The sequence below is a fragment of the Sebastes fasciatus genome, chromosome 18 (assembly GCF_043250625.1).
Source record: "Sebastes fasciatus isolate fSebFas1 chromosome 18, fSebFas1.pri, whole genome shotgun sequence".
Lineage (NCBI taxonomy): Eukaryota > Metazoa > Chordata > Actinopteri > Perciformes > Sebastidae > Sebastes > Sebastes fasciatus.
In genome coordinates, this window is record NC_133812.1 from 17073695 (window position 1) to 17096563 (window position 22869).

Below are 22869 nucleotides of genomic sequence, written 5' to 3' on the forward strand. Positions count from 1 at the left end.
GCATCCAAGATTAAAATAGTTAAACTTTTGGGACTTTTGTGACGAGGAACAACCAATCACGGCCTGCAGATATCTTTTCTTTCTTCCGTAAATATCAGTCTGTGGTACATATATGAAGGAAAAGCAGAGATTTACGATCTGTTTTACTTGCCTCACCCTTTCCGTCCAAGAACGTCACAACATCCGGTTGAAAGTTCAGCCAAACTGACACAGATAAATTGAGCAGTAAAGCTACGGTGAGAGTTTTATGGTCCTGGAAATACATTTATCTTTGTTTTGACTTTGTTTTGTTTAGTCAGTGACACTTACTGCTAAATTACCACAACTTAAAAGGATGAAAGCGGCACGGCTGGCGTTTTCCACGCGTTTTTAGACGCAACATGTGAACAGCCCTTAAAACTCCACAAAAAGGATTTAACAGCCTCCTGCGTGCATATTCTTCTGTCGCAACAATCCCACTTTTAGTTTAAAGGTAAATAACGCTTCCCAACAGCCCGCGATTAGACACCAAAACATTATATAACTGACATTACTGCCTGCAGAAGGGAAGAGAAAATATTTTTACTTTTTTACTGTTTCTCTAGGACTTCAAATAAAGCCTTAAAATAAAACAAATTCCTAATAATGTGCTGTTCTCAAAGCCTAAGGATGGTTGCATTCGAAACCATCCTGAGCGTTTTGTCCTTTTTTCCGGTGATTCTTGGATCTCGTACACTATAACTGTGGACTCGGTTTCTTCCTACAATACGAACAGCTGCAAATATAAAAAACACAGACATCTAATCAGGGAAACTGGCAGAGCCGCGACAGCCAATGGCAGAGGGAGCAGAGATCAAACTGGCAAAGCTTACCAGCAGCTGGTTTAAATCAGTAATGCAGATATGCAGTGCAGGACGGCTACCGCAGCTCATTTTCCAAAGAAAACAAGGGAACGAATGTACGTTGTCAAACTCAGAACTTATCAAGGAGACTTCGGTTTCCTTCAGCTGGTTAAAAGACTTTCCCTCTGCGACTGCGGAGGCTCAACAGGAAAAAATAAGACATCTGGCTCATCTCTTTTGTTATTCTAATGAGGCAGCTATGAATTTTTAAATGCTATTTGTTCTTTCATTGTCTCTCTCATTAGCACATAAGGGTAGAGTTTTATCTTCATTCCCTTTAAAAACAGCTCTAATGGCCAGACGCTTTTTTATCACACATTTTAAGATAATAAAATGCTGATTTCTGGCGTGGCTTCGACTGAATCAGATGTCCTTGGGAAGTTGAACTTGAGATTGTTGAACTTATTGATAAAATAGTGACAGGAAGAAGGCCTGACGCTGAACTTTATGTCTATGATGACAGGCTTTCTCCACATTTGGCCACAGCGATAAACAATTGCCTTCAGACTTAGTAATGACATGTCGTACAAAAGGAGTTGATTTTGAGTTTACCCCAGTCTCAGTGCTTTGCCGCTGTTGGTGGGAACAGACTGTTGGATTTGACAGGAGAGGAGAGCTGGCGCCGCTGCACAGTACGAGGTCCCCTGGTGCAAATGTGCAGAACGAAATAACATGCACACTGAACATGTTGAAGTTCTCTGAAAGCTTATGAGGTTGGAAGAAGTTCTTATCAAACATCTAAATGCAAATAACCTCACACACACACACACCAACCCCTCCATTATAGACTAAAACATCCCCCGTCCCTCCACCCGTCACAGCAGATCACGTTGGCAGAACATATCATGGCATGTGCCAGTGTGTCATCCTGCCAATTAAAATTCTGTACCAGCCGGCGCCCCTTCAGCGGTGAGATGACACCTTGCAGGCCCTCACCAGGTAGGTGCTATAAAAAACACACACACATGCAGACCTCTTGTTGTCGGGCTAAAAATACACCTGCAGCACTAGCGCTGTCAGGTTGGGCTCAGACAGGTATGCTAACTAGGTAGTCGGAAACTTTACAGGGTGCTTGTGGCGAGGGATGCGGCTACATACACTCATTTCCTCGCCTCAATAACTCTGAATTTTTGATTGCACTGTATTCCTCATGATAGTGTTTTTGACACGCTGTCTAACTTGCGCATAAACAAAGGCTGTTCTGTGTAGTGTTGTTCTCCCACTAGCTAGTTTGAGCGCTCGAGTCAGTCCGTGGCCATATTTTTCATGTACATGTTAGACAGTAAGAGGTCCCAATCAGGCGGAGGTGCGAAGCAAGGCAGTCATTTAGCACTATACGCCACCCTGCCTCTCCTCTTCACACAGCCAGCTCTGATCAAAGTGAGCGCCCTGGCACGCTGGCACCTCAGATGGTACTCAGGTACTCACATGGCACGGATCCATTGGCTGGCTGGCTTTCTGGCCTGTTACAATGTTGTCCGACAGCTGTAAACAAGTTTCAGAAGTAACTTCAGACAGATAGAAAAGAAATACCAACTGCAAAACTGACTACGTTTACAGGCACAAAATATCCCAGTGTTTGCCCTTTTTCCGAAAAAGACAATATTCCTACTAAGCTGTTTACATGGCTTTTGAAAATGAATATTCCGTGCATACTCACTAAACTGATGGCGGACTTGTTTGACCGTGGGATAGGGTGGACAGGTGGGTCAAAAAAACACCAAACTTTCGCTTGTTCGTGTCCCGTGTGAAACAACAAGCCAAAGTTGATTTATTTGTCACGTAACTTCCGTACTCCAGTGTTACTTAAACCCAAACCACGATCTTTTCCTGAACCTAACTAAAACGTTTTGTTGCATAAGTCTAACCAAGTCAATCTTTTCCTAAGCCTAACTAAGTAGTCTGTTGCCTAAACTTAACCAAGTCAATCAAGTAGTTTTATTTTGAAAAGACTGGAGTGGAAATTGACACGTGTGTCACGTGTTGCTGGACATTCATAGGAAAAAGCATGAAAAATACATTGTTGAAAGTCGTGCTGAGCATCACGAGAGAAAAAAAGGAAAATTAATGTATATTTAAATCATATAGATTCAATTTTGTGATCGTATTTCACAAACTGCCGTGAGACTGTGTTATAAAACCAGAATAATATCGGCATATCCCACATGTCTCCATTTATGCTGTTTACATGACCCCCATTAGATTCAGAATATTATCATATTCAGAATAATAGTGGAATATGAGTGTGCATGTAAACGTAGTCACTGACTGCTGAAAATGCAAAATGACAATCCCTGGCTGTTATCAGCTGGAGATTTCCTTTTGTCTATTATCTCTATTTTATTCAAATTACCAATGTAGTCCCCACATGAAGCCCAATTTATATTGCCTTTGCAATATCCTTTATGTGTGGAATTAAACAGCTATAGAAATGTTGGTCTTTGTGCAGCCATAAAACACACTGTTGTTGTTGTCTTTTTTCTCTCCTTCCTACAGCTCTTTGGAGACGATAAGCATCTAAGCTTTCCATTCATCAAACATTTTCTGCGTATGAAAAGAAACCCACGTGACTCAACAACAATGGCCGTCTGTCCACTACACTTTACATTCAGAGCGTCAACGATGAAGCGTATACTCGGTGAGTCGCTGGACACAGCCCCACGTTGTATTTCATTACAAAAAGAGCTCAGATTGCTTTAGACGTTCGTTTAGCAAACACGCTTTATCCCACTGTAGTCGTCCACGGCTAAATATTCATGCACGTCTGTGTGCCAACATCAATGAGTGGTGTGTCTGACGAACAAACAGACTCAAAGAAGTTTATCTGCTGAGTGCACAGAAACCCACTGGTATGAATAATGAAAGCCTGCTGCTCAATAATAAATGTCTGCACGCTCGTACTGTGCAGCTGCGCTTGTTTGGTCTGTGAGGTACATTTCATTATAGCAACTCCCTTGCTGTTCATACAGACGTGAAGGACATGCACACAAACTAGCCGCTGCAGCAACCCCAGAAAACACCATCAGACAAACAAAAAACAATGCATACTCACAAGCCCAAGACACAGGAGTGCTACTCAAGCCGGCCAAGAAGCTTGTTAAGAGGGCAAAACACTTAGATAAAATGGACATGCCTGCCAAATTAAACAGTCATCTTGTCCCCTCATCTGGTGGTAAATTGAAATTGGAAGACGATGGACCCAGTCTCTCCAGCTAATTAATACCACATGTGCACTATTTAATATATTTTCTCTCTGCATGCAAATGAAGTGCGAGTTAAAAATCTCAAGAAGACCTTCGCCTTCTGTTGCATCTTTAAAAAAAAAGTTTCCAGGCTCTTGCGCAGAGATGGAGGTAGTCCAGAGCTTTGGGGGTAAAAGTACACCAGACGGAGAGAGAAAAAGAGAGCGGGAGCTTGAGGCATATTAAAAAAAGAGCAGCGTGGGTGGCATCGTGGGGGAAAGAGAGGGATCTTCTTCTCTCATCCAGATCAATGTCCACACCAGAGGCTCTGTGTTGCAGGGCAGAGAGGCAGGGTAACAAACACTGCAATTCTTCAATATATTGCAATACAGTAGGTTTTGTGATTCAGTACTGTACAGTGTAATGGGATGTACTGATTCACATTCATCTGACTGCTGTAAATATCCCAGAGGGCAACATGTCAAAAGCAATTACACGTCGAGTGCAAAAGATATGGCGCCCTGCCTTTCCACATGTGAAGTGCCCTTTGAGCACTCACCTTTTTCATTTTTTTTGTAATTTCATCACCACTCTGTCAATCTACCTAGTTCTGGTGAGAAAGTGCATAATCAGCACACGGTGGATGAATTGTTCTTCTATTAATTTCATTTGATCTACAGCTAAGAACACGTCATGGTAAGAGAATGAGAGGAAGAGCGGTGTTAAAGTGGGGTGATAATAGCTCGGAGGCAAAGTGTATTTCAGTCCCTCATGCACCACTGCCTCTCGCAAAGAAGACAACGTGTAAACTGTTAAGTCTTGCACTTCAAAAGGTGCTGACCACATCATAGACACTTTTAACAGTAACTGGCTGCTATCGATTTACTACTTTTTTCCATGTTTAATTTACTCAAAACTTAATAAATGAAGACTATATTAAATTTCTGTAACACTTCATTTGACAGGTCTGCAAATTTCATGGCAATTAGGTGATAATTAGTAAGTAACCTATTTGAAATTTATTTGGAATTACTTCCAAATTACCCCAATATTTACCTCAAAATTGATCGAACATTACTTTATTATACACATTATTTAATAATTATATTCTAAATATATCATATAATCGTTAATATAAGGCCCTTAGGCTTGAGAAGCGGCTGTGCGCTGCTCTTCATCGGAGGTGGAAAACCAAAACTAATAGAAGACACTTCTGATCAGGCAAAGATGTCACCATTGTGTGACTTATTGTCTACACAAATGCAACCTGGTAGCTAATGTAATGACTCAGGGAGTTATTTGCTAATTATTATCTATTTACCAGCAGACATGGAAATAAAGCATATCAATTAAATTTGTATTCTTTTCGTGAAAATGTATTAAATAAATGACCAGCTATTGGGAAATAGCGGAATATAATTATTAAATAATGTTTATAATAAAGTAATTTTCGATAAATTTTGAGGTAAATATTGGGGTAATTTGGCAGTAATTCCAAAGAAATTTCAAATAGGTCACTTGCTAATTATTACCTAATTACCATGAAATTTGTGGACCTGTAAAATGAAGTGTCATCTAAATTTCATTAAAATGAAAACAACCAGTCCATCACCTCCTGGGTCTGAAAAGTGAAGCCAGTGCAGAAGTGCCTTAAACTTGCATTCTTTCTAACAGCCAGCAGGGGGCGACTCCTCTGGTTGCATAAAGAAGTCTGATTGTATAGAAGCCTATGAGAAAATGAGCCTACTTCTCACTTGATTTATTACCTCAGTAAACATTGTAAACATGAGTTTATGGTCTCAATCGCTAGTTTCAAGTCTTCTTCAATACAGCATGATGTTCATTTAGTAAATTATGGTCCCATTTAGAGTCAAATAGACCATAAAGCAGGGGATGCTTTAGGCGTGGCTACCTTGTGGTTGACAGGTCGCTACCACGGCATTATCCAGTCTGGGAGTTGTTTGTGTTTTCGTCTTACAACTTTAACCTTTTCACAGTGTGTTTTCAGTTCATGAAAGTTAATTATAACCTTTTCGTCACCTAAAAATGTCTTATTCAGCGTTCAGTTGTACTTAGCTGCACGACGACCAAAAACCAAGATGGCAACTGCCAAAATGCCGAACTCGAGGCTTCAAAACTGTGGTCCACAAACCAATGGGTGACGTCACGGTGACTACATCCACTTCTTATACACAGTCTGTGGTTTATATGCTGAAACTATCAAAGCTAAATCTAGGCATGATGCACACCACCCGCACTATGAAACCTCCATAAAACAATGCTGATGGAACAGAGTCAATTACACCCCGACAACTGATTAAACAACCCATTCACAACCATTGAGTGAACTGAGTGGATCTTGGCAGCAGCTGAGAGGTGGATATGTGAGGAACAGAGACAAGAGGGGGAAGCAGGGAGGATTTGTGGGATAAATTGGACCGATCACACAGTGCCCAGGGCAGCTGTGCAAACCTCTCATAGGCTGTCTCTTGAGTTTGTGGGCAATGTCACAGTCTGTGTCGGTGCATAAAGATGATTGTGGGAACAAACTGCTGGCAGACCAGGGCGGCGGTGGTTAGTGAAGGTGCCCTTGCCGTGAGGAGGCCTGAGGCGGTGCCAGTGGGTACGGAGCAGCAGGACGAACTACTGGGACGAAATCAAGTTCTGGGTTGATCAAGTCCGATTCAACTACACTCTCAGTAACTAGAGCCATTTCTAATGAGACTAAACACGGCAAGACTAGTTTAATGCGCACACAAGCAAACATGTCACAAGTTGTATTCTAATATACTGCACATTGTAGCTCATCGATATAGAATAATTGAGGTGGATTATGATATTTGCAGATTTTTGGTCAGGATCCCTTAAAGGGACAGTGTGTAGGATTTGGTGGCATCTAGAGGTGTGGTTGCAGATTGCAACCAACTGAGTACCCCTTCGCTCACTCCTCCCTTTCCAAGACTGGTACTGTGAGCTGTTGAGTGCAAACCCGTGGTAGCGCTGTTCACCTCGCTCAGAGGCCATCCTTCTCATAATAAAACTATTTGAGCAGCAACACTTCTTCAGACGGCAGCTGGCGGTGCCACAGTTTTGAACTCTGCAGCTCACATTTCTGCAGTTTCACAAGTGTGTCGGAGAACTAGGGTGGCCTTCAAGGTAACGTAAAAAGACAAAAAGCTCTCTCTAGAGCCGGTGTTTGGTTTGTCCGTTCTGTGCTACTGTAGAAACTGTAGAAACATGTTGGAGCAACATGGAGGACTCTGTGAAGAGGACACGCTCCCTATTTAGATATGAAGGGCTCATTCTAAGCTAACGAAAACACAACAGTACTTAGTGTCAGGTTATTATACACTAATGAAAACATAGTTATGAATATTTTATTCCATTTCTGATAATATATTTCCCCAAAATGTTACATACTGTTCCTTTAAATTGGGTTGTGACCATGAAATGAACTTACCAAGACATTTTACAGTTGAAAAAACAAACTTTAGTGAACATGGAAATACTATATCATTGTCATTTCTGTACAATTTTTTGTAATTCATCAGCTTTGATATACCAAAATATCTGTGATAAGCTAATATGAGCTGTTATTATTAACCATTCAGAAGGAAAACAACTAAAATACCATCTAGCTACTCATTAAACAGGTCGAAAAATGCTATAAGTTACAAAGATGTCATTGTGTTTTTGCCAACACACACACACTTTGGCACATACGCTGAGAGTGAGGTGGTGCCACAGTGGCAGGCAGCGGTTGGTCACCGTCCTCAGGGCCTTTTTCCATCTATAGAAACAGCATGCTCATTAGGGGTCAAGGGGGTCAGCTGCAGGCATCATGTGACCTGTGTCTCATGACATCTCGGCACCCTCCGCCCCGTGCACCCACACACAGTCCTGACAGCTACGCTTAAAAATGCCACTGCGAGGCGAAATGGTGGGTGAACACTTTCTGCATACAAATGGAAAGAGAGCCGGGGCTGAGGAGGAAAGAACGGATCTCTACGGAGCGGAAGGGGGGGCTAAGGAAGACGAAATGTGGTCTAACAGGCTTGTATTAACAGCACTGTAGAAGATTGACTCAATTAAGGCCTCGACCCTCCACTTACTCTGCCATTATGTTGAAAAATGATAAAGACACCGATTCACAGTGCCCGCAAGGCAGAGCGAGATGAGATTTTTCGAGATTGAGGCAGACTGTTACTTAAGGCGTCTGCATGATTCAATTCACTCCATTGAGAAGGGGAGTGCTGTGTATGTGAGGCCAGAGGATCACAATCGAGACACAATACGCTCCTCCATCCACACGGCTGACACACACAGATTTGATCATTAGATCAAGCCCGATGCGGTGTCTCGTCTCTAGTGATAGGCGATATGGGTGACAATGGGACGGAGAGGATGGAGACAAAAGCACCTCTCTGTCCCCTTTTCTCCCTCTTGCGTCGGGCTGTCAGCAGCCATTGTAAGGCTCTCTGCTCGTCTCTTGAAAAGGAAGCAACTCCGATTCTTCCTGCAGGTACAAAGCCTCTCGCTCCCCTTTTCTCTCCCCTTGGTTGCCTCTATTTTTTCGCCTTATCAGTGGACATATTTCAAGCCTTCTCTTCAGTATGAAGTGAGGCTGGCGTGTGTGTGTGTGTGTGTGTGTGTGTGAGACAGATTCCACAGCAACCGTTATCACTGCTCCCACACGATTCCTTGTTATCTTTCCCGGTCAGTCAGACTTTGGCTTGTCTGTCGTCCCCTTCATCACTGCACCCCCTGAGAGTGTATGTATGTGTGTGTGTGTGTGTGTGTGTGTGAGGATATCTGAGTCATCATGCCCTTGTCAGTCATAGTCACTGTTGCATCGCTCCGCTCCCGAGAGCTCTCACAGTCCTGCTGCAATTAGATAAACACCTACTCAGCTTGCTCATAGTCCACCTCTTCCTGTAGCCCTTCATCTCACAAGTACTGAAGTAGCTCCAGATACTGATCAGATATAGATACTAAACAAGTTTTGCCTTTGCATGATTCAGAGCTCAAAATCTCTTAACTACTTTGGCCCACTTTTCACAAGAAGTTCTTCAAACTCCAGGAAACTTTTGAGCCATTTTTTTGACCCCGATCGAGGGCTGGAAAAACATACGCGGTCCTGTTTTCTATAACTCTTCAGTAAGCACAGTTTGGGGGATTTGCATGTAATGAGATGTCCAGACACTTTGCAGCTTGGTTACCCATAGCCATTGTTTCAATTGCATTTCAATGACTGGGATTCCATGTGTGGTAGGTCATTCATTAAACCAGCCAAAGGTTTAATACATACTACATTCTCCTGTTTTTTTTAGTATGGTTAAAGAGCCTCAGTTTCTTTTTTCATTATTTTGGCATTTTGGCAAAGACATTATAGAGGCAGATAGGAGACAAGGAGAGAGAGAGGTATGACATGCAGCACATGTCCCCAGCTGGAGTCAAACTGGAGACTACAGCTGCATCGACTGATCAATTCGTCGATTGACAGAAAAATAATTGCATTTTTTGATTATCGATTAATCGTAAATGTAGTTTTTCATGCAAAAATGTTGTTTTCAGCCACTCAAATATGGATATTTCATGCTTCTATCTTTGGGTTTTGGACTGACAAAACAAGACATTTAAAGACGTCACCTTGGACTTTGAGGAACTGGGATGGACATTTTTCACTATTTTCTAACGATTAATTGATTAATCTAGAAAATAATCAGCAGAATAATCAATAATGAAAATAATCTTTAGTTGCAGTTATGTGGTATATGACTTATTTGGCTATCGGGACGCCCCGAGAGCCTCAATTTCACTTCACATCCAAGCAAAACTTTGTTAGCAGCATCGTGATAAACCCGAAGCTGTGAGGTTTACAAAAGCAAAATACAAGAAGGAAACAGCTCAACAAGTAAGTGTGTAACTGTTGATCACAGCAATGAGGCCAGTTACTCATTCAGAATAAAGACACTGATGGTAATTCAATGGCAATATGTAAACAGATCTTTAGTGTGTCCTACAATGAAAACACATGACTTGCTGAACGAAACCAGCGAAGATTTTCCTCTCTATTCTTGATCCATGCTGCATTTGGAAAATGTAATATGAAGCTTGAGGCAACATCTGGCCTGGTGAACAACTGGCCCTATCCTTCTGCTTCCTCTATTCCGCTGTAACGTTACCTTTGCTTGAACTCACTGTAGATCCGCATTTAAATATCTGGTCGAGCCCCAGACACTGCTGATTGCCAAACTAAGACATTATGTTGACCACAAAACTGGCACTCATCATTAGCCTCGTTGGAAGTAGTCCGCACTTACTGTGCAGCTCCAGCTTATGTAAAGTAGGACATAGGTAGGAGAGGGATATCATATATAGACACAGAAGAAACAGACAGAGGGAGAGGGGAGAGAGATAGATAGTAAAGAATATGCAGCAGCAGAGGCAGAAGTCCCAGCGGTGAGGCCGGGCCTGTCTGTCAGCACCTATCTGTCCTCCTGAGGCTAGGCTACACAAACCAGGCTCTCGCCTCAAGTCGGCACTAACATTTATATAACCACACACAACAATGAAATGACCTTTGACTTTATCCCACACCCCTGGATGGACCTACGCGGGCTGCTGCTTTACTGGTTTAGCTGGAGGAGGATGGTTTTCCTCCAGGCGCCTCACGCCAAACTCGTTTAACTCCCAACACTGAGCTGGCATTTATCCAGCTAGGGCTGATTAAGAGACACATATACACATACAAAAAACACACGTTTGCAAGAAAGAGTAGTTTAGTACCCTTAATGATATCCTGCTTTAGAGCTGTTTCTCACCAGTGTGATGCGAAAATGCGGTGCGGGAATACACATGCAGATTTTCCGCATTCCCGCACCGCATTTTGACATCTACAGTATGCACAACGGTGGGAATTATCCAAGTTGCCGTGTTTTCGCAAGGAGTTTCCTCCTTGTCCACTCCACACAACAAAACCTATCCAGAGAATGTATAAGGGGCTAACGTTAACTACACAATACATAAACTAATCGGACCCCAAATGTGAGTTTGAGAGAAATGTTAGCTGTTCCGTGACACATTAGCAAGTGCACATCAGCCACATTACCATCTTCATCTTATCCCAGCTGCTGGGTGATCTCAAGCCATGTATTGTCCTTTTGAACATTATTGGGTGTTGAGAAGAGGGTGGCCCATTATTTCTGAAATGCCAATCTTCCAAAAAATGTCCCATTGGACGGAAAAAAGGTCATTTATCCATCTGTCCGTTACCCCGAAAACAAGCGCTCATTGTTCTAAGGACCCGAAGATACACAATCTCTGTGCAACAAACAGAAGCACATGGCTACATATCTTAGACTATAGTCTACAGTTTGCATAGGGAGAGTATTAGGATCAATCAAAACTGTTACACCTAATTTAAAGATCAGACATACTCCTGTCTCATCATCCTCCGTCCCCACACGCCCTTTTTTTCCTCTTGGTATCTTGGTTTGCTGAAGGACCCAAACAAGCCCTGAATACCATTACCTGCCTCATTATCACTGCAGCCCATCTGCTACTGTTTACGGGACTCTTGCTGCACTACTTTCACAGCTCACCGTGGTATGTGTGCATTGTGTGTTTTGTACACACACTGTGTTGCCTCTAAATAATTAATCATCAGTAAATGTTGATTTCTAAAAGAAATATACACCTGTCATATTAATGGGGCATTTTTGGGGTTTAAATTCTGGTTCCAACAAAAACAATATCATACGATAAGTGGCTTTTCATTTGCGATCCTTGAGGAGGACACTGCATCTGAAGCACATGGCGCTGAGCCTCGTTTCACATTCTATTTCAGAGTCTGTCCCTAGAGATGTCTGTATTATTCATCAAACAGGTGCACACCCGTCATCTGAGGTGCACCCTGCGTGTAGTCAGTGAAGTGCACCTATCTCCTTATGCACCGATGGAGGGACTGTGCAAATAACAGGTGAAAATAAGTGTGGTTCTGCTGCATTTACCAAGGATCAAGGACTAGAGTTATGTAACAGAAAACATAAAGCAGAGCAATCATAGTTCCCAAGGTCCTCAAGTAGCATCTATAGCCCCGTTTCCACCAAGAAGTCCCTGGTAATTTTAGTCCCGGGACTACTTTTCAAGGAACTAAAAGATTCCTTCAGCCCATAGCGGTCTAAAGGCCTGCGAAGATTAGGCAAGTTAGTCCGCTGACGTGTGAAAAAGCAACTAGACATGGGACGAGGGCTGCTGGTGGTCACAGCAGTAAACACTCGCCTGTTTCATCTAAAAAACAAGTTGAAAAAAAAATAAACCTTAGGTTTTGTCTCACTGCGACGACATTTTCTGCTGCATTACTGATGCACGTTAGATGTAGTGAATGAAATGCAGCGGAGGAAAATGAAACTAAGAGTCTGTCTCCACAGTAAATCATCTGTTGAGTGTTTGAAGGTTATTTATTTGTGCTTTAGAGCGTAACCGCCGTGAAATAATCAGAAAATAACTTTTTCTCCCCTCTCATTCACAGCATCGTGGGTCTCTTCTACCGCTCTCTCTATCAGCTCGCTCGCCTGATCTCTCTCTCTTTTTCTCTGTGGCGTAAATTTACTTTTAATATTATCAAACAGAGAGAAATGCTCTCCCCTCGTCCTAAATCAATACTACAGTACATCCTTGTTTTATGAATGAAGCAGTACACGAGTTGAAGCAGCGGAGCTTTGTGTGTTTCACCAATCAGCGACGATCATCCTTGAAAACCCCAGCCTGAAAGTTCTGGTACTGTCAGAAAATACTAACGCCCAATCAAAGCCCTTTCTGGGGGGGTAAAATGTCCCCGGAACTTAATTCAGACCCTGGTCCCTGGTGTTAAAGCGCAATGAGTTCCTAAAAAGGTTCCTAGTTCTGGTGGAAAGATCCTGCAGTGGAAAAGGGGCTATATGTTATTACGTTTTTGAGGAAGTGTCTTCAGAATTCAGCTTTAAATTGTAAATTTGCACATGATCAAAATACGGCAAAGATGTCTTCTAGTGCTACATTTGTTTCATAGCATTGCTGCTGGTATGCAATGAAAATGCCATAGAAAGACCAAGTAAATGTGAACATAAAGTACTGAATCGATACAGATAGACATCAATGGAACTGTCAGAGAATCAAATTTTAGTGTTTCCTCCCAATCTACCATACAAATGCACATAATTATGACATGATAATTCGAAAAACATTTCAGCTAAAAGCACCTACTCAATTAATTGTCAGCATCACATGCTCTCTGCCACAGCACTGAGCTTTGAGTGGTGTTGCATCTGTGGCCCAAGCTAGCTCAGCGCTGGGCTATAGTTGATAGCCAGCAGTGCAGCGGTTCATAAAAAAAAGGCGGAGTGGTGAGTGGCTATGTCAAGAATACAACAGTTCACAGTTACAGCTCGCTGGCTTCGCTACACAGTCAACAGCACAGTGCTAAAATAGATGCAGAGGGATGCACATGTGAGCTCATGCATAAACACATGAGCACCGACACACACTGATGCGCCGTCAGATCGAGGACAAAGAGACGATACATATGGGCACTGTCAGAATAAAGGAAGATGACCGTTATCTAAAGACTGATCTCGGCATCAACGTACGTGAGTGCAGAAGATCTAATAATATAATATTATATAATAGGAGCGCTCCAAGCTGTGGGCATGTGCCTATAAATGAAAGACAGTTATGTAAGGGACTGCTGCTGTGTCTCAGACTGTTTCCCATAGCTTGATGTGAGAGCTTTGATTTCATCACCATATCATTGAAATGGTTTAAGATAGGAAGGCCTGAGAGCAGATAAGCACAAACAACTACAACCACCCCCATGTCTTTACATTTCCTCTGGCACACCACTGTATGGAGGAGGAAGACTACAGTACGTAATCTTTCACTGAACCACAACCTCCCTCTATACCGACTCTCTATCTTTAGCTTCTTTCACCAGTAAGAATTTTCCTGACCTCTATCTGACCTCTGCTCTGCAGCAATGATTTGTCCTGGTGAACCGCCTGCATTGCTGTATGATAAGCATTGAGAACACAGATGAGGCGATTGCTGAGTAAGATTGTTTTTTTTCATGCTGGGGATTTAAGTGAATTTGGCATTTCCTGCTAACCATCAAAAGACAAAAAGGAAGGCACGCTTCCTTCTATTTCCGCTCTTCTGAAATGGAAGAGTAGTGTACCCCTGCTGGGCTTTTATCCAGCACAAATCAGACGAAAAATCCAAAGTGGAGCCGGATGCTCGCTGTGAGCTGTAAATGAACAGTCAAATATTGGCTCCTAATTGAAGGCAGCAGTTGTCTGTGTGCACAGGCACCCCTGCTGCGAAACTGTGGACAAACACACCGGGACGCTAAGAGGCTACTTCCCCTTTAGCTCTCTTTTCTCTTTTCTCAGCACTTCGCTCTGTTCCCTTTATAAGCCGCGGCCTTGGTCTTTTTTTAAAGACTATTTTTATAACATTTCTTGGTTTTTTTTTAGACCGTCTACGGTGGACAAACATACCAAAGAAGATAGGAGCAGGGGCATTAACTACCACAACAGTCCTGAGCTAGATGAACCAAAATAAACTGAGTGGCACGAATCGATTATGTGCCTGAAACAAAACCCTATTGCATCTTTTATTTTCTATCTCTAATCCTTCACTGTCGTCCCCTCTCTACCTCTTCCTCGCAGTTCCTTATACTCCCACGAGTGCAGCGAGAGGAACTGAGAAGAAAAACGAGTGCTTATGAAAATCCTAATGAAAATGCAGCGTGTCTGTAATTGAATACGGACGTCTCGGTCCTGACACGAAGGATTCAAGCTGCGGACTGGATAAACGTGCCTCGCCTCCCGTTTCCTCCAACCTCCATCAATCATCACACATCGCCACGGCGACCAGTGCATCGGCTGTTCCAGCTCAGTAAGAACCCATCAGTGAAAGAGAAGGGAAGGGGGGACTGAACAGAGGAGGACAGAAATCAAGGGAGAGGAAAAGAGAGCCTGGATATTTAAAGAGGGGGAGTGACAGGAAAAGGGAGAAATATACTGTATGTTGTTTAGCCCATCATGGTGGAGTTCACTGTTTTGCTTAACTTTGCATATTCAAATTTAATCAAATACACACATGCTCCGAGCGCAGCTGCTGAGATCATTTTGATGTCAGTTGGCAGCATTTAGAGCTAGATTATGCACAGGACAATGTGACCTAAACGGGCAGGGTCATTACATTGTTTTGCTAATATAAACAGTAAGAATACCCTAACCATTGACATTGTATACACTAGGGTTGTGAAAAAACAATCGATTCACCTATGTATCGCAATTTTTTAATGCCAAGGGAGGGGATGCCAATGGAAGTTACTGCTTTAATTGTTGTAGTCTGAGTAACGTGACGTCATATCTGTTCCGTATCCGTCAACCAAAACAAACCGCAGCCAGCCAGTACAAAACAGCGGAGGGTCCGCGTGGATACGACTTGAACCCTCACATATTAAATCCAACTTGGTAAATAACACATACAGTAAAGTATGGAAACACTTTGGGTTTCACACATTGCCAGGAAAAGCAGAGCAAGACATCATGGCTAAAGCTGCATGCTAACTCTGTTATGGGCAGGAAAAATTATCATATTGTAACCTGCAATCAAGCCAACCGCCGTCATATCGACTGACGCCACAACTGTAGAACACCCATATACTTACATTTATGTTAAATACAGTAAAACGGAGCTGACCATGGATGTATAAAGACAATGGAGCTAAGAGCTAGCGACGGACTTGGCAAAGTTAGAGAAAGTATACACGTGTGACTACGTCCGGTTTTCAAAATAAGGTGTTAACAAAGGGAACTGTATATACAAAATACATACATGGAAATGTGATTGTATTATATTCACCAGAAGTACAAAACATTACATGTCCCTTATAAATTAAAAAGAAAATACCACTAATTTGTGAGGGGAATGTCTTTATTCTTTGATTTTTGGGTTGCTGGAAAAATCGAATTAATAGCGCCTGACAATGACTGATGTATTTGACTTCAGGACATCTCTAACCACATGCATCAATCAAATCAAGTATTCATTTACTCTAATTTTTCAAATTAAAAGTCCCTAGAGGTGTATGATTCAATGTTTCCCCATGGTCTAGTGTTAAAAAAAAGTTAACAAAAATCTCAATAAATCATAATATCGAATCGCAATACTTGTAAAATCGCAATACATAATGAATCTGCACCCAAGTATCATGATAGTATCGAATCGGGAGTTAGGTGTATCATCCCAGCCCTAGTATACACACACACACACACACACACACACACACACACACACACACACACAGACTGTCAGAGCTCGGGCCAACAGCTATTGAGGGGAGCCCTGTATCCAATTCACTCCTGGAGCAGACCGAGGCTCCATTGTGCTGAGAAAAGGTATCAGACTACGTTTAGCATCCAAACATACACATGACACCTGGGGAGCGGCCTCCACAGCCCATAGTTTATCCCATTGTGAAGCTCATTTTGGCTTTCAGCTGACAGAATAAGCTGGGTCAGCTACAGGACACCACGGTGCTCCGTTTCCCAAATACCTGCCTATTAATGACTGATGAGCTGTGAGGCCTTCTGGATTATTCAGTTTGCAGGAAACAGCCATGAGGAGAGAGTTAACAATAGTATTTTAAGCCAATATACAGCCCTTTTTCCCTTCTTATTTTCTGTTTTTTATCTGCTCTGAACCACATTTAGACTGTCATGACACTAAACTTCTCAGCCTAAATAAATACATTTCTTTTTAAAGGCTGATACCCTTTCTATTCGCTAAGCTGCAACTGGCACAAAATACCCGCTATAGGCTGAACATTATACAAGCAAGATTAATCCTTTCTAAAAAGTCATCAGAGCCTAAAGTGATGTGCTGAGTGACAAAACGCGTGTGCATGTATTCAAAACACAGCAGCTGTGGTCGAAGTAGTTGGCAGCAGAGGTGTTGCATCACAGTGAGTAAGGACCTGCTGTATAGATATGGAGGCAAGCAGACTGAGAAAATACAAAGCAAGTGACAAGAGGAGAAGAAGAAAATAGCCGCTGGCGGTGCTTTCAACTTGAGACAGAGAGAGAGAGAGAGAGAGAGATGGCAGAGGGAGGACAAAACTGATAGAAGAGGGCAGATATAGATGAAGCTCGGTTCCCACATTTGAGTAAGGGGCGGCTCTGAGCTCAGACGGGGCTTTTGTGTTTTTGCCCTGTTGGCAGAGACGCGGTCAGACAGGTCTGTTTCAGAGATATCCTGTCAGCTCACTGAGAGACACTGTCAACGCCCTCCCTTCCCCCTGGGTGACAGTGAGAGAATGAAACAGAGAGAGAGAGAGACGAGGAAAAAGATTAGGTAAAAGGTGGCTGGGCACTACGAGGAGAGGGAGAAGAAGTGAAAAAGTCGTAGAGATATAAACGCAACATGTTTCTGTGTGATAGTGTAAGGATATACAGAGGGCAAAGTTCATTACGGTGCTCTGTGAGCATCACAGAAAAATGTTTGGATGGACAAACATATTAGCTTTTCAATGCAACTCTTTATAATATTTGGCAAATTCCATTTACATAAAATGAAATGGACCAATAAAAAACAAACTTTACCATATTTCTAATGGATATTAACCTCTATTACAATTAGCTAAAAAATAGAAAGGCAACAAAAACCCACACAATATTTGAAACATATAAAATTATAGGCTAATGCTACTTATTTATTAATTTGTGCCCCTTGATTTATTTATTTACTTTTTCATCCTCCTCTGTTTTTTGTTTGTATTGAGTGTAAAAAGCTTCTTGCACAATCCCCGAATGTTTCTTTATATTGTATTTTTTTAAGTCATCAATAAATTCCTTGGCATTTTGAAAAAAAAAAAAAAGTTTAAAGTCTTGAATTTCATTTAATGGATTTCATTTTTACCCCTGATATCATTAACTTTGATACATTTTTGTGTGGAGAAATATTGCTCTACTTTTGCTCCAGAGTAAGATAAAAAAAAAAAACCTGCTGTAACACAGGACATTAAGTTTTGTGATAAGGTTAGGCACACCATGACAACTCCTATCCCTGGAGTCGTAGAAAAGAGCAGTGCAAGAAAGAGAGAAAAGACATTGTAAACTGTGTCTGAGAGAGCATAACGTCCCAACCGTGGATGGACAGATACATGGACAAAGCAGGGACGGAGGTGCTGGAGGAAGGCAGTGGCAGTAAAGACACAAGGAGCACCAGTCAGACGGGCTAACTGAGCCCTGGTGTCCCTCTGTCAGGCCAGTTCAGACCAGGGGACAGAGGCAGTATTATATAGAGCCGTGGGCAGGGCCAAGAGGAGGAACAATAGCTGCTGTGTGCCGGAGCCTCTGGAGCATCCTAACAGCTGGGAGATAGGAGGGCTTTCTGTGACTCCACTAAATGGCACGTAAAGGGGCATTGCACCCACACACATACATATTCCCTCTGTACCTTTCCCAGAATCCTCTGCCCACTTTCTTCCCACCTCCTCGTACTAGGCAGCCATCACTCATTTTACTCTCATCTCTTTTCCTTTCTCTCTCTCTCTCTCTCCCTCTCTCTCTCTCTCTCTCTCTCTCTCTCTATACGCTCTTTCATTATGTTATTCTGTGTGTCCTCCAATCACCCCTTTCCACCTCTGTGGAGAAAGACAAAAGCGAGCTACAGAAAGAGACATATTCTTCTTGGTAGCATGAGAGAGCCAGAGACTGGCAGAGGATCAGAGCAATGTCAACAAATAAGAGAGGTCCAAAAGCCTCCGCAGGACGACTGCCAAAGCTCTTTCTATCACGAGGGCCTCTGAAACACAGAGAAAAACACAAAAACTGTGCAGGAATGTCATCCCTCGCAGCAAAGAGTTCACAAACAGCATCAGATATGCAATATGTTCCGCTCTATTTTGGGAACACACCTGTAGGTAGTGCCATTTGTTTGGTACACCCAGCGCTATTTAGATTCACGTATCAGAGGGCAGGTTATGTGGATTCAACTTTCCTACTTTTCACCTGTGTTTAATGTTTTCCTGCAAGCTTAAAAATACTATAACAAACCCCAGGAGGTAGCCCACTGGGGAAGAACTTGCCTCAAACAAAACAGTAGCAGTGATTTGAGGCACAGTAGGCGTCCTTCAGCATACATCCACTCAGTGAGTTTGATCACTGGTTGTGTAAATCAGCATTTTAGACACTAGATTATATCTTGAAGGCAATTTTCACTTCATTCAATATGGTGATTGTTTTATGCACATATATATGCTTCCTCTGAGCTGTTGTGAAACTCAGCCTATAGCTTCCACTCAGTCATGTCATAGTTTGGATGCCACTGTTGCAGACTGATAAATTGAACAGCTGCAAGGGCTCACAGACTATTTTGTCCGTGGAGTCAGAGCTGCTTTCACATACAATAACCTATATATATATTGTTTTTAAAGTGTACATACAGATTCTGTATCTTGACTTGAATTAAGAATCTATTGTGACTTCTAATCAAACCGAAGAATATCTTCTCTGTGCATTTTATTGGATCATGGTCCAGACAGTGTGGGCGTGTAGAGCCGTGTGGCTAAATTTAGTTTTGAGAATCAGCTGTTTGTTGATATTGACGTGGTGTCTGCTGTCTAGACTTAAAGAATTTCCTCTTAAGAGACAATAAAGATCTGATATGCTGGAGAAAGTAATTCTTTAACCTCATTATAAAGTAATCGAATAAGTAAAATCCTTCAGCTCGTACACATCACACACAGTCACTGCTGCATGTACACTACAGTAGAGTGACCAGATCCCAACAAAACAAATGTGGGACAAAGAGTATGTTTGTGTGGGACAATGTGGGACATGTTACCAATAATGAGAGGTAGCCTACAATTTTGACATTATGTTTATCTAACTTTAAAAAAAATAAACATTTCTATTCTGCCCCCTTACATTGTAACATCTTTATGCTTTGCCCGAATGCATCCTTAGATCGGCACATCTCTTTTTGAGACACGTTTCTTGTGAGACTCATATGAACTGTGTCGCTTGGCAAATTTCACAAAAACTGTGAGAATCGCCTTCCACCGGCTTCACCCACCCACTTATAAGTAGTTTCCCAGTTTTTGTTGTAGCTGCATTTCTTTTTCTTTGTGGTAGTTTACAGCATATTCCACATAAATCTGCATAGCTTGTGTGAATTTTCCCCTTTGGACATATGGCGTAGCAAAGGCGGTGGCAAGTTAACCTGCACTTGACCCACAGTGGACTTTTGCAAACCGGAGCCAATGAAAATGTGGGACATCGTCTCTCTCAATATGTGGGACAAGGGATAAAAATGCTGTGCAGTCCCTCATAAAGTGGGACATCTTGTCACCCTACACTACACTTAGCACCTGCTTTGTATCTCTTGTGTATTATCATTACATTTGAATGCAATTTTAATACATCAGAGGTTACAAACTGGCCCCACTAATCTGCTGTCAAAAGCAGCGGGCACAGCAGCGCACATAGACTTTTATCAATGGCTCTGCAGCTGATGTTTCATTCATCACCAGCAACCACATAGATCTAAACACACATTTCCACTACGGGCTGCTCTACTTTATTTTTTGAGGGGCAAAGCCATAAAATATGCTGCCTAGCTGCTTCACCGTAGTGTTTTCCTGCAGCATGCATCCTCTCTCCTTGGTTGGGTTTTTTAAATGGACAGGCTGCAAAAGAACATCAGTTTAATGTAAAGCCCTATATACCATAACAGCATCACAGGAGCTGCATGGCATCATGCAATGCAGCGAATATCTCCAGATGTGGAAGCTGATCATAAATTTCCTCATGCCCACTTTTTCTTGCTGCACTTGGAAGTAGTGTAGGAAGGTTTCGAATTTCACAAAGCATGATTTTCACTGGGCTGAAGGCTACCATCCCCCATGACTGCAAACCAAGCTGGCTGGAATAGACCCCAGCCCCTATCCCTCTCTCTCTCTACCTCTCTCTATCTCTCTCTCTCTCGGAGGCAAGTCAATGTGGGGAAATTAAATCACGTCCAGCGGTTCAACCTAATCACACTGTATACCAACGTGAAACTCCACAACCCGATGACGAATAAGAAAAAAAACATGAAAGATGAGATATGTGGCATGTTTTAGATAATTTGCATGCAAATATTTGCTCTTTACCGGTTTTCTCACCAACATGATATTCTTCCTATAGCACTGGATATGTCAAGACTGCTGCTGCAGATGTGGAGCTCCTGCAGATGTGGAGCTCTCACCCTTCAAGCAGTCCCGTTATACAAATGTGTTGTTTATGTATTAATTATTCAAATTGGTACTTTTAAGGTTTTAGGAGCACTTTGGAGTCCTATAACCTTGTTAACACTATACCTGTGCGTAATGTGCGTAATGGGTTATGGCGAGACAGTGTTGAATTACCAAGACCGTTATTATAGTGCAGCAGCTAAGTCTACTGTTACAACATGGTGACTAAAAAAGCACTTTGTTGCTGCTGTGCTGTGCTGTCATATTTTCAAGTTAACAAATTATATTCCAGTACACAATGTTCAAATAATTTACCTGATACGTGCGTTAAAAATCCCCTCTTATTTTCTTCCCATCCTCACTGAGCAGCAGCAGAGCATGATGCCACCGTGTCCAAGAATTTAAATCCCCTGGTCGTCGGATCCATGATTGTATGTATACTGTCTGTCTGTCTCTGCTATCAAATGTACTCCTGGTGGAAGAAGAGGAGGCGGCTGCAGGAGGAGGAGAAGAAGAATCCAGGCGCTTTTTTTTCCAAAGGGAATCTCGGGGTAGATATTTGTGGAAATGGCATCAAACCTGGTTACGTGCAAGCGAACCACAGGTTTTGTAGCGACAGAAATATCCTTCAGTTTAACCCACACGCGATAAAATGTGTTCTCTCCATAGTAGGGAGGGCGAAAGGAGGTTTATTCTACGGAGAATGTCCCCCGTTATAACCGGCAATAATGGTACTTACCACTCTATTGTTGGGGCTGCTGGGCTCGTGGGAGGCTCGCGGATAACGTGCGCGCTCGCTTGCATTGGCTAGTTATCTGTCCAATCCATTTCAGAGATTTGATTGATTGGATTATCCCAATTAACCCTCACTGTACATATAAAGCATATCATTATTACACAGTTCATAGATCTCCTGCGCAATGATATGATGATCATATATTGACAACATTAAAAAAAATACATTACAAAGGTCAAAGATAATACTGACCACCATATAGACCCAGAAGACCATATTATGTGGTTATGGCTGTAACCAATGATTATTTTCATTGTAGATTATGTACTCTGTTATTAGATATATCTAATAAATATTATTATTATTATTATCATAATATGATAATAATAATAATAACATGATATAATAATAATAATAATAATAATAATAATAATAATAATAATAATAATAATATATATTATAGGCATATATATATGCCTATAAAAATGTCACGAAATAGTGGAAAAATGTAACCACATTGCTTGTTTTGTCCAAGCAACAGTCCGGGGGCCCAAATATATTCAATTCAGTAAAAGCTGCCCCTCACATTTGAAAAGCTGGAATAAGAAAATGTTTCGCATTAATGAATAAAAAAATCGATTGACTATTTGTTTCAGGTCCGGTATTTCTGACATTATTATGACTAATTCTGAGAACATATCAAATTAAATATTATTTACTCTTAAAATCTCCTTTTATTTTATTTAATTTTTTAAAAATATTTTCTTATTGAAAAGACATTAAAAT

General features: G+C 41.8%; 1 protein-coding gene across 4 annotated transcripts in view; it reads right to left on the reverse strand.

Moving 5' to 3' along the window:
* The window catches only part of wasf1 (WASP family member 1), a 71749-nt gene extending 49551 nt beyond the window's left edge, over positions 1-22198 (reverse strand). Inside the window, exon 1 of one of the 4 annotated variants that reach the window (XM_074615020.1) lies at positions 21663-22198. The gene's annotated coding sequence lies outside the window, so the exon portion shown is untranslated. Of the gene's footprint in view, positions 1-151; positions 309-21662 lie in introns of those variants that run through there. The other 3 variants (XM_074615019.1, XM_074615015.1, XM_074615017.1) reach the window with 3 other exon arrangements.
* Positions 22199-22869: the final 671 nt, after the last annotated feature.